This window comes from Phaethon aethereus (assembly GCF_964289735.1).
Source record: "Phaethon aethereus genome assembly, chromosome: 9".
Lineage (NCBI taxonomy): Eukaryota > Metazoa > Chordata > Aves > Phaethontiformes > Phaethontidae > Phaethon > Phaethon aethereus.
In genome coordinates, this window is record NC_138585.1 from 25273891 (window position 1) to 25287127 (window position 13237).

The following is a 13237-nucleotide window of genomic DNA, read 5'->3' on the forward strand; positions in this document are numbered from 1 at the left end:
AATGAAATTGATTCTGAACTAGGGGACGTTACCAAGATGGTCATAAAGAAGGGTCATCTTATTGAAACTAAAAATTCATGATAAATAATACTTCTAGGAGGGTTAAGTGAGACGAGACTCAGGAGCATCTGGGACCACAAAGTTCAGTTAAATCCTTTTTTTGAGCATCTTTATGTCGGTTCTATTGTGCATGAAAAACTCAAGAGACTGCTAGTTCACGGGCCTTACTTCGCTGGGGCAATACCTCTGTGCTCACGCAATATTTCATAGCGTGCTTTAAATATGAATCAAGTATGCTAACATTGCTCAAGTATGGTAGAACTGGGTGACATTTCAGTCAGAAAAATCTGCCTTTATAACTGAAGGCTGTAAAAAGTGCACGAGAGTGTGAGGAATGTTGATTTGCAGTTATAAAAATATCCCTAGTTAAAATATTTTACCTGACCCGGTGATTTTTACACCCAAGGACAAGCTTGTAAACGTGATTTAGCCAGGCTCACGTCAAGCAAAAGTTACGTGTTAAGATGAAGCAGGCTGTGAGCCCCTGTATATTGTTTTATAACAGGGAGCTTGAAGAACACCTCAGACTTTTTTTTTCTTTATTCTCCAAGATGAAAAATAGGCTGGTTAGTGCTTTTTCTCGCGACTACGTGAAGGCCCCAGGAGCGGGAGCGGACAAGCACGGGGCTAAGGGCGATCTCCTCATGTCATCGACATCTGGTGTGGATCCTCCAGCCACGGGTAACGACCTAACCCCCAAATCAACTGCAGCACGGAGGCATTCAACAGGCTAGAATAATTTATAGCACTGGATAATGTGTCCATGAGAGAAAACGAACATTTGCATAGTTCAAACTAACGAGACAATCTAAGTCTCAGTGCATTTGATTTTGCTTTGATGGTCCCGTTAAAAAACTAATTTGCAAATAATTTTAAAAAATTACGCATATACGTACATGCACGTACACATATATCCCACGCTGATACACAAATGTATCAGTATTATTACTCCACACCAGCACTACACAACTACGCTGACATGCCGTTATATACTTGTTGCCATGGTAAATGACTGAGTATCGTGGAAAACCCTTTTCCTTTCCTTCCCTGCACTGGCAGAGGTGACCGGCGCTGCAAAGAGGAGTTCGGAAGGGTTGGTGAGAAAAGGCAGCAAACATTCACCAAAAGAGATTCCCCAAAGCCCCAGCAGGTTAAATTCCCCCAGTGTTAATATAAGAGCAGCTAAACGTGTGTCTTTCACGGGATCGATAAAAATATCTCTGCGTCTTCTCTGCTTTTTGGGGGCTTGGATTTTCTCATAGGGTGTAAGTCAGGTAGGACTTCACTGAAATTGCTGGAATTACCCTGAGAAAATCTACCGGCAGAAGATGCCTGTATCTTTTCTAGCAGCGGACTGTTCTGACTGTTTCTTAAAGTTTGTTGTTTCTCATCTCTATACTGAAAACATTTTTCAGATCAGCATCCCCCTTACGGGCTGCATCTTACACCCTGTCATACTGACTGCCAACAAGCTTAAGTTTTTTAAATTTCTGCAGCCATTCTTCTGCTTTTATAACTTTCAAAACCCGAATATTGCCATCAGCCAGTGCAGGCTTTTGCCGGCAGCGCCACATGCATGACCAGAGCGATTATTTAAATACTCTCGCAGTACCTAGAAAATAGAACCATTCATTAATATCTTATGAGAAGAATTTTGGGTCAGGCTTTTTGCCTCTCATAATGCATTTTAATGCATTTCTTATTGAGTCTGCCATTACAGTTCTGGAGAGGCAATTCATACTTTCCTTCTATTCAATATTTCCTTAGAAGAGAAGAACAAACGCTGGAATTCTCTTCCTAGTGCTAGATAATTCCTAGGAGATTTTTTTAATTTATTACTAATAGATGATAGACAGGGAATATACTTTCCATCATATCATAAAGCATATTTATGAGAACACAAGTACATATATGGGTCAAAAAGGAAATTGTTTTTTCCTTAAATGAAGGGGGAGCAACACCAAAGGAAGCTTTTCTTTAATGACTACGCATTGAAAATGTCAAACTTTGAGGGTATATATTTCTAACATAGACTGAGCCAAAGTTCCTCTACCTATTGGGTAGTGAATCATAATATTCTTTTTGCTGCTGTGGTTGCGTAGAAAAAACACCCCAGAGAGGAAATATTTTCAGCTCCTAGAAATGTGGCTTTCACATTCATATAGAGTATATACCTAATACAGAATGTGTCTATTATGACAAATATTTACATACATGGACGTACATCTACATATTATGCAGAACTGATTGTGTCAACAGGAAAATACTTAGTTACTTGACAGAATATAGCATTTTTTCTCTGTTTTAATATAGAAGCATGTAATAAAATATAACATATTTTAACATGCTTTCCAGCATCTATGAAGAATACTATTTTCATACTATGGCAAGTCTGCAAGAAGTGAACATGTTTAGAGATTGTGCACATTTGGTTTTATGGACATTTATGCTTAGAAAACCTGCAGCTACCTATGTGCCCTGTATGCACATACATACCTGTCCAGCCATCTGCTCAGCTGTGTCGATGTATGGATATAAGCAGTCTGCTTCCTGTGGTTTCTTGAGATAATTTTAAATAATCACAAAATCAGTATATCTGTAATAGCAGGGCTTAAAATATTATATTCTTAATATTTTGGCAATTACCTTCAAGAATGATGACAAAATAAATACTACGTTTCCTATAGCCTGATACTGTATGATTGTTTTTTAATTTTTTAAAAATAAAACATTACAAAAAACCCTTCAGTTTGTTTCACTTACTGCAAAATGTGTCTGAGAACATCATCATCATGCTTAGGTGTTCACTGGAGATAGTGCTGCTCTAAATGAAAATACGGTTGTGCTGCAGCAAATCCGCAGCAGTTTCCAAACACGCTGCAGCCGAAGGGTGGAGAGACCTGTGGTGCCCTCTGAGAAAACGCTGCTGAGAAACCTCAGTCCCTCAGTCCCCAAGTATCATGCTTTTACTCTTATTTACTTTATAGGTAGCTTATAAACACTTTATTTTAACAGGACCCATGGAATAAGACGAGCTTTTAGTACAAGGTGACCAAGTGGTTATTTGGTTTAACTTTCAGGTACAATTAAAGCTTTTCTTGCCATCCTACTGAAAGAGCACAGAATATGCGAGAGGAGGAGGTTGAGCCTCGGTGGAGGCTCCTATATCCCTCCATGCCTGCGGCTCCCGGGACAGCCAGGAGGGATGTGGCTGGGAAACCTCATCCCTGAGGCCACGAGAAGAGGAGCAGCACTGCCCTGTGCCCCCATAGCTGCAAACAGGGTGGGGGGGGAAATTTTCCATGTAGTACTGTAGAAAATAGGAAAACTTGTTTTGTTAAAAAATTCCAAGTCTCATATTTTAACAATAGGAAAAAAAACCCCAACCCATTATTGTTGAAACTAAAGAACTTCAACTTCCCAGTCATCTTTTTTGTTGTCAACTTCAGAAGTTTCCAAAGCCTAACAACATTACTTCAAAAGCATTTGGTTTAAATGTACACTAGATAATGAAAGAACATCTTTTAAGAATATTTCCAGACACATAAAAACCCCCAGCAAGCTTCCGTGGCTGACATTTTGACAAATGATATACCAAAAAAGATCTGGTCACAGAAATAAGGATGGTGGGGAGAGTGACACTTTCTCTCCCGCTAATTGACAACTTGGGAAACAAACACATCAAAAGAAAAGAAATACATTATGATATTACTCTAGTGAATACAGCCTGTCAGAAAATGCAGCCTGTTTATTAGTTCGAAATAAGCATTCATTTTGATCTCAGGCAGGGTACCGAGACGAGCTCTGGAAGCAGAAGGAATCTATCTGCAAGGGCTCGCAGCACAATGCGCTTGGAGAAACAATGAAGGGCGTTTGAAGGCCCATTAGACAGCAGCGAGAGAACCTGAAAAGGCAGCAATTTAAGTATTTTTAGTGCTCTGCAGCTTCTTTCTTATTTAACAGCTTAGCAGGGCTGCGTATATTACAGCTGAGTTGGAGATAACTTCAAGATGGGAAGTTGGGAGAATAATATGTTAAAGGCATCACTCAGCCACTCGAATGACTCTGGATTCAGGACAGTACAGTTCAGATTAGAGACCACCTCCGAGAGTTGTGTTTGGAGAAAAATTCAGAAATTTGGCATTTGATGTCAAGTGTTTCGGACCCAACCAAATTTCATGAAACTGTTTCCTCGTCTTACTGTCCTGGCAGTCCTGTGGAAATGAGGAGCTGGAAATCTCCTAGATCATCCCCAAAATTGCCATCCAGCAGCAGGAGTGCTGTTCACTTCATAGCCCATGTTAGATGCAAGCCTACCCCAAACCACTAAAACACCCGTGTATTTTGAATGTCACTAGTCCCTGCCAACACCTCTGTTCTTAGCAGTTTTACCCTAAGAAGATCTACCAGCTCTGAAAGTCACAGAATCACAGAATCATTAAGGCTGAAAAGACCTTTAAGATCGTCAAGTCCAACCATCAACCCAACACCACCACATCCACTAAACCCACTTCACATGTCCTGAAGTGCCACGTCCACACGTTTTTTGAACATTTCCAGGGATGGTGACTCCACCACCTCCCTGGGCAGCCTGTGCCAATGCTTGACCACCCTCTCGGTGAAGAAATTTTTCCTAATATCCAATCTAAACCTCCCCTGGTGCAACTTGAGGCCATTTCCTCTCGTCCTATCACTAGTTAGTTGGGAGAAGAGACCAACACCCACCTCACCACAACCCCCTTTCAGGTAGTTGTAGAGAGCGATGAGGTCTCCCCTCAGCCTCCTCTTCTCCAGACTGAACAACCCCAGTTCCCTCAGTCGCCCCTCATCAGACTTGTGCTCCAGACCCCTCACCAGCTCTGTTGCCCTTCTCTGGACACGCTCCAGCACCTCAACGTCCTTCTTGTAGTGAGGGGCCCAACACTGAACACAGGATTCGAGGTGCGGGCTCACCAGTGCTGAGTACAGGGGCACGATCCCTGCCCTGCTCCTGCTGGCCACACTATTGCTGATACAGCCCAGGTCGCTGTTGGCCTCCTTGGCCACCTGGGCACACTGCCGGCTCATGTTCAGCCGGCTGTCAACCAGCACCCCCAGGTCCCTTTCCACCGGGCAGCTCTCCAGCCACTCCTCCCCAAGCCTGTAGCGTTGCCTGGGGTTGTTGTGGCCGAAGTGCAGAACCCGGCACTTGGCCTTCTTAAACCTCATACAGTTGACCTCTGCCCATTGATCCAGCCTGTCCAGATCCCTCTGCAAAAGTCCTCCCACTGCACCCACTTTTAAAGACAAAAATTAAGGAGTTAAGGAAAAGGGAAAATAATGTAATAAATGCAACATCCCATAACTTATTAATGAAACCAATAAAGTATTACTACAAGATAGAAATGGGAAAGAAGGAAAAGAATATAATAAAATCCCTTTAAAAAGTGCAGAGAAGAAAATACGACAATTTAATTTCAATTAAAAATTGAAACCACTAATAAGGTTATGACCACTCTCCCACTCTGAAATCAAATATGCAAATATTTTGGGGGATTCAGCATAAGATCAAATTAATTCCTAAAATTCAATTTCATTTTTTAGGGAGGTCCCTAAAAATTCAATTTTTAGGGGAGGTCCCAGAAGACTGGAGGCTTGCCAATGTGATGCCCGTCTACAAGAAAGGCCGGAAGGAGGATCCTGGGAACTACAGGCCTGTCAGCCTGACCTCTGTTCCAGGGAAGATTATGGAGCGGTTGGTTTTGAGAGTGCTCACAGGGCATCTGCAGAACAGCCAAAGGATCAGGCCCAGCCAGCATGGGTTCATGAAAGGCAGGTCCTGCTTGACCAACCTGATCTCCTTCTATGACCAGATGACCCGCCTAGTGGATGAGGGAAAGGCTGTGGACGTTGTCTACCTGGACTTTAGTAAAGCCTTTGACAGCGTCTCCCACAGCATCTCCGGGAGAAACTGGCGGCTCGTGGCTTAGACAGGTTTACTCTTCGCTGGGTGAGGAACTGGCTGGATGGCCGAGCCCAGAGAGTTGTGGTGAATGGCGTTAAATCCGGCTGGCGGCCGGTCACGAGTGGTGTTCCCCAGGGCTCGGTTCTGGGACCAGTCTTGTTCAATATCTTTATAGATGATCTGGATGAGGGAATTGAGTGCTCCCTCAGTAAGTTTGCAGATGACACCAAGCTGGGTGGGAGTGTTGATCTGCTGGAGGGTAGGAGGGCTATGCAGAGGGATCTGGACAGGCTGGATCGATGGGCAGAGGTCAACTGTATGAGGTTTAACAAGGCCAAGTGCAGGGTCCTGCACTTTGGCCACAACAACCCCATGCAATGCTACAGGCTTGGGGAGGAGTGGCTGGAGAGCAGCCCGGCGGAAAGGGACCTGGGGGTGCTGGTTGACACCCGGCTGCACATGAGCCAGCAGTGTGCCCAGGTGGCCAAGAAGGCCAACAGCATCCTGGCCTGTATCAGGAATAGTGTGGCCAGCAGGAGTAGGGAAGTGATTGTGCCCCTGTACTCGGCACTGGTGAGGCCGCACCTTGAATACTGTGTTCAGTTTTGGGCCCCTCACTACAAGACGGACGTTGAGGTGCTGGAGCGTGTCCAGAGAAGGGCAACGGAGCTGGTGAGGGGTCTGGAGCACATGTCTTATGAGGAGCGGCTGAGGGAACTGGGGTTGTTTAGTCTGGAGAAGAGGAGGCTGAGGGGAGACCTTATCGCTCTCTACAACTACCTGAAAGGGGGTTGTGGCGATGAGGGTGTTGGTCTCTTCTCCCAAGTAACTAGTGATAGGACAAGAGGAAATGGCCTCAAGTTGCGCCAGGGGAGGTTTAGATTGGATATTAGGAAAAATTTCTTCACTGAGAGGGTGGTCAGGCATTGGAACAGGCTGCCCAGGGAGGTGGTGGAGTCGCCATCCCTGGAAATGTTCAAAAAACGTGTGGATGTGGCGCTTCAGGACATGGTTTAGGGGACATGGTGGTTCTGGATTAATGGTTGGACTTGATGATCTTAAAGGTCCTTTCCAACCTAGTGATTCTGTGATTCTGTGATTCTGTGATTAGCCACCTGGTTTTCAGGCCCCTACTACAGTGGTCTGTGGTGCAAACAAAGGGAAAGCGGCGCAGATAACGTTTCTGTCAGGACGATTTCCTGCTCCATATTTCTCTCATACAACTCTAGAAACCTCAATAAATGTGAAATAAAATGTTAAAATCCTAAAAAAATTGCATGCATTATTATCTTATTTCTTACACAGTTAATTGTATAATCATAAATGCGTGCAGAAAGAACAAACAAAATTTCAATGCTATTGTCCTGCATTTGTGCAAGTACCACCACAAACGGAGATGGTGAAACCTCAGCATTACTGATGTCAGATAACTTTCCTACTGACTGGGTCCAGGATCTTTACTCAAGTTCAATGTCTCTGTGTCCGTAACACATTTTTATTTTGAGGAAGGTAAAAATACTGTGAGACAATAATAATGGAACTTTACAACTGACATTAGCTTGAGAGTTGAGTTATACTTTCCAGGATTTTACCACTAATACTTGAAGAAGTAAATGGCAAAATGCCTTTTTATTTTGATTTGTCTACGGTTGTGTTCAAACAAACAAAAAAATGGGTTTCAAGCATTTGTTGTATTGCCTGTGATGTCCTCAGTGGACAGTCTTCTGCTATTGCACAGCAGATTTACAGTATCTGTTATTTTTAATTAGGCATTTGTCTGATTTTGAGAAATAATGGGCAAAACCTGAATTGTCAGGTGGTTTTTTTTTTCTGCTTTAGATAGTATTAAAATAGCACTGAAAGTCAGAAGCATCTGGTTTATTTACACACTGGTGAAGACCTTCTATTTCCTTCAGCAATAACCTTCACCATGATACTGCAGCATATGACACATCTTTAAAAAGAAAAATCTTCTCCTGACTTTCATGCGAGTTTACACAAGTTAATGGTGATATGCTCACCCAACATAGCATTGAAGTACAAATTGCAGCTTAAAACTGGAGACACCTTTGCTCAGGGGGAGGTCCATGCAAGAGACCGAATTCCTATTAACTTTCCAGCAGTGACTGCTTTGGTTATGCCAAAATTAACATGCGGTTAACCGCAATGGTTATTTCCCTCTACAGGTGAAGGTCTGACTTCCCAAATAGGTTAACTGATTAGCAGAGACTAAAGTGAAGTCTAGCTGAGCTTGGCTTAGCAGAAATCAGTGTCATGGGCCTCCAGGGGATGGAGGGATCGTTGAGAACATGTGCCCACAGTCAGAGACGGTACGTAGCTGTATTAGAGCCTTCCTTTGCAGAAGGGAGCACAATCAAAAGAACTGATTCCAATGTGAGTGTATCTAAAAATATGTATATATCAAGTCAGAGTTTGCCTTCTCTTCAAAATTTATACTTATTAGAAAGTGACTGAAAAGAATTAACCTCCGAAGGCAATCAGAACAGCAAATGCCATTTTGCTTGGCTGATCCAACAGCCTAGCGGCAAAACCACCCACAACAAAACTATTGTCTAATTTAAGAGCAGAGATAAAGATTTCTAAGGGAATGAATGAAAACCATGCACATTTGATGGTGACAAGTTGGTTTAGTTTCTCTAGGTGTTATAGCACATCCCTCTGTCTCCATCAGCCTTTTCCAGACAACTTCCTTCTCCCTCCTGTGGGAACTTTCTACTTCTCGTTTGATGGTATTTTCCACTGGCAAAAGAAGAAAGAAAAAATCTTTCCACCACTGTCCCTTGGTAACTCCTGAGCACTGGGTAAGTAGCCTGCCGTGAGATACTCTAGCCCTTTCTCACTTTTTTCCCTAATAACTCCTACAGAGTTAATAAATAACTGCACACATCAGTGACCACTAAAAATAAGGGGGAAAGAAAAAGGAAAAAAGCCACACATAAGCCCACCAAATAACAACTGACCCCAACAGTTTTCACATGTTATTGCAGAACAGCTTCAAATCCCTTATGTACACGAGTGAGGACCTGCGCTTAGCCCCTATAACAAAATCCATCACACCTCCTGGCTCTCCCCAGGCACCTCTAATACGTGCAGGTGAACATCGATAACACGTCATTTCCAGTGCTGAAGATCCTCCACGGTTCCCCACGAATCTTGCAGAGAGGCTCCCCGGGCAGTCGCTGCTCTGAAGAGTTGCGCAGTTCTCCTGGCCCGTTGGTGAGGGGCAAGCTAGCAGCCAAGCAATTTGAGCAGGCTGGAAAATTGGTGAACAAATTAGTAATGTAAACCTAAACTCAACCTCACATAAAGGTTGAACTTGCAGTTTAAAGCAGCATCACGAGAACAAATGCTGACCTCAGAGGACACGTTTACTTACAGGAACATTGGGTTATGTGATCAAGAGATCTGTGCAGGCTTGTTATGCTGACTCATTGGTTTTGGTAGTGGTAAATCCTACTGCTTTTCTCCTAAATATGGTGAATTTTTTCTTGGTATTGTCAAATCAGCAATTATTTGATATGCTTGTTATAGAGTTCTTTAATCATTCCGCTATTATAGCTGCCAAAGTTGTCTTCTGTAAATGACACAAAGTCTGAAAAACATTGGGTATTTTATTAACCCTCTTCTAACACATTCTCTACTCAATCATGAAACAGCCTTAGGTTTTATATGCTACACTAGAAATTTTGGCTAAAATGACTGCAAAACAGATTAAAAGAAATTAAAGATTAAAGGCAGTCTCCTACTGGCTATTCTTAAATAATAAAGAGAAAAGACATGGAAAAGGTGACCCTCTGGGGAAACTAAATCTGGGAGAAAATATTTTTACAAGTAAATTTGAATTTTTACCCAAGCTACAGACCTTATACGTACAAAAGCTGTCACCAGACTCCTTCACGAGGACACTTTTGTGTTTCTGCTCCACTGCCTGACTTGCTTCTGCTACGAGATCGGCAGCCGAATTGGCAAATTGAGAGTCTTTGCCGACGACTGAAATAATTCTCCTGGAGAAAGTTGGGACGTTATTAGTCTGAGTGGAGAAAATCTACAAGGGAAAATGCCTTTCCTGAGCAGGAAAACTGCGCAAGGTGTGATGTGACTCTGTCGAAGGCGACCGGGATGGTTCCTCCCAGCCTCTCGCCACTGGGCAGGGGCATGTTTGCACAGACACCCGTGTATGGACCTTTCTGAATCAGGCTGTATTTTCTGCTCTAACTTTTTTGCATTTTCTCTCTTCAAACTTTTTAATGAAGTAGATTTGTACAGCTTTATCTTACAAGTAAACGTCCTTGTACTCTTCTACTTGTTTTCCTCGAACTTAACAGTAATACCTTTTTCGTTCTCCGCACTTTTATTCCTCTCTACCCCAAAAACAATCTTCCATGAACTTATCACCTCGAAGACAATAATAGAAAACAAAATGCACTGGTAGAAACTTTAGTGCTAGGTTTCAAGCTACAACCGACCCTTTTGGCTATGCTAGAAATGCTATAAAATAGACCTTGCTCGTGGGAACGCTGACACGTTCTTACTGTGCCTGCCATCGCTGCAGACCACAGCTGCCCTGAGCAGGTGTGATGATTTTCCCATGAGAGCCGTGAGAAGCTTTCAGGAAAAGGCCACGTCTGTGGGGGAAAGAGGTCCTGCGTGGAAGTTTGAACTCTTTTCATTGCCTCTTTGGGAAGCCCCGCGTGCTGTGGGCATCCCTGCCGCAGCCACACAGGACCCACCCTCCTGTCGTCCCAGTCCTTCTCTGGACATTTCCCACCTTTCCCTCCTACCTAAAGATCACATATTTTGCGTCTAAAAATGATTTATGGAGCATTCAAGTTTGCCGTGTACATTATTTGCTATAGTAATCACACAATTCAACAAATTACTAAAAATAAGACAATTACATACTGCGTTCGGGGCGTTTCCTTTGCAGGCTCAGCTATTATGCATTTTATTTCACTTTGCAGAGAACTTTCTTTGGTCTACTGCAGAAATATTATCATCAAATATTAATAGTTTTTCCCTATTCATAGTCATAATATGCTAAGTGTTTGACTGTTTTCCATCATTTTAATAAACTATTCTGGAGGGAAAGAATTATGAATTGTCTTAGATGATGAAGCAATAGTAGATTCACAGTCGAAAACTAAGTTCCATTTCTGAAAAGCACAATAAAGAGTAAGTCTACATGATTGATGAAGAAATGTTAGGGCTCCTGATGTACAAATGCAATTTGTCAATCATTTTTTTTTAAATACCAGAACACTTCAGATATTCTCGTACCTTCTTCACACAATTCAAAACCCACTTGAACTTCTGTGGGAGGCAATTAACAATAACGAAAGCTAACTTCAGTTTGGGTACATTATTTTGAAATGCAACCCACAGAAGTTCATGTAGATCTCGCTCATTTTAGGTGAATAAAAACTTGTGTTTCAAAAAGGAGATGGACAAGAGTCTATCATACACTGAGAACTTTTGTTTGCCTTCAATGCAAATTCAAAAACTTGCTCCCATAAGTAGAAATCATGGTTGTCTTTGAGAAGTGAACACATGGGGTACAGACTCATTTCACTTACAAAGAATAACCGTACCATGGACAGGGAAGAACTCAACCTCCAGATTCGCCTCAAATTCTGGGGATATCTATCTAGATCACATCTAGATTTCAAGGCCTCTTTTCTTTTTTAAGTGGATTCATCTAAAGACAACCAGCAGAAGACAGCTTTCATTTGCAAAGCAAAGTTTAAACAGGTCTAATTTCTCACAAATGTGTAAGTATTTCCTTTCTGAAATGCTTTTAAACAAAAGCTGCCTACAGAAAAGACGACAAAGACTTTGTTAAAATGAAGACATTCTTTCAATAATATTTTAGGTTAAATTCATGATTTAGTAAGCGCGACTATTGCTGTTATTACGCGTCCACAGCATTTTGAAAAAAGTAGAGACCTAGAAAAAACGTGAAGAATTATTGCTGACATAGGCATGGTGTAAGCTCTTGCGAACTACAAAAGTAATAAAGTTTGAAGAAGATAATCCAACAAATGTAACAGTTTTCTTTTGCACCTTAGATAATGAAGCAACTAGAGGCAATATATCTTGCAGTTAATGCACTCAGTACTACATAAATAACAGGTTACTGCATTATTATTTAGTATGCTAATAAAACTAACAGATGACCAAATTACGGCTCTCTTACTCACACCGTTGGTTGCACGGCGTGATATTCTCTCACTGAAGTCAGTGGGCCTATTCCCATTAGTAAGACAATGTCAAAACTTGGACTATTAGAGTCAAATATAAGCCAAAATGCTATTACTCCCCTTTGTGCAGAATAACTGATTTTGCGAGTGGGGACAGACGGTCAGGGCTTTCGGAGCAGCGCACCAAACCTTCCCGAAGCAGGACAGCGTTCGCAGGTCCCGCCGGAGCCTCCCTGCCCAGCCAGGGCAGCGCTGTCCCCGCGGGAGGCGGCTGCGGCCGCTGCTCCCTGCCCTGACCCCTCGTTCCGGCCACCGGCACCTTGGGTTCGGAGAGGAAGGAGCTCACGGCACGCTGAGCAAGGCAGCAAAGACAAACAGTCGTCTAAACCGGCAGTCAGGGCTTAGGCTAAAATTAAACTACCTTGTACCTAAAAGCTCTGGTTCCATTCACGCTAACAAAATCCTCTTGACATAATTTGATTACACCTAAGAGGACATTATACCACAGCATAAGCAAGACATTTTGAGAACACTGTGTCATAGCTGATGACATTATCTGAGTCACTTTTGATGGGATTAATATCGTTTAAGTAAGCTGAAGAGAATTTCACTGCGTGAGATAGAATAGCAACAGAACAACAGGTCCAGAGGGTGAACAATGCTGTTATAGGCAAAGGCAGATAATTATGAAATGTAATTATACTTCAAATTTCTCAGGGAATAGAGCAAGACTCGATAAACATTTTAGCACATTCTTGCTGTTAGGAAAAAAGGACGTTTCAAGGAAATTAAAACCATAAACCAGCAGTTTTTACAGCAAGAGTTTGAAATGATGAATCCTGGGATTAAACGGGTCATTTAAATATATGAAAAGATTATTTATTTCATGTAATCCTTACCTGTAAAAATAAAAGGAAATAAACATGTATGAATATAATACGTGTGTACAGGTACCTGTATGATGGGAATTTTAAAATCTGGAATCAATCACCTGGGTAAATCTAACACGGAGCAC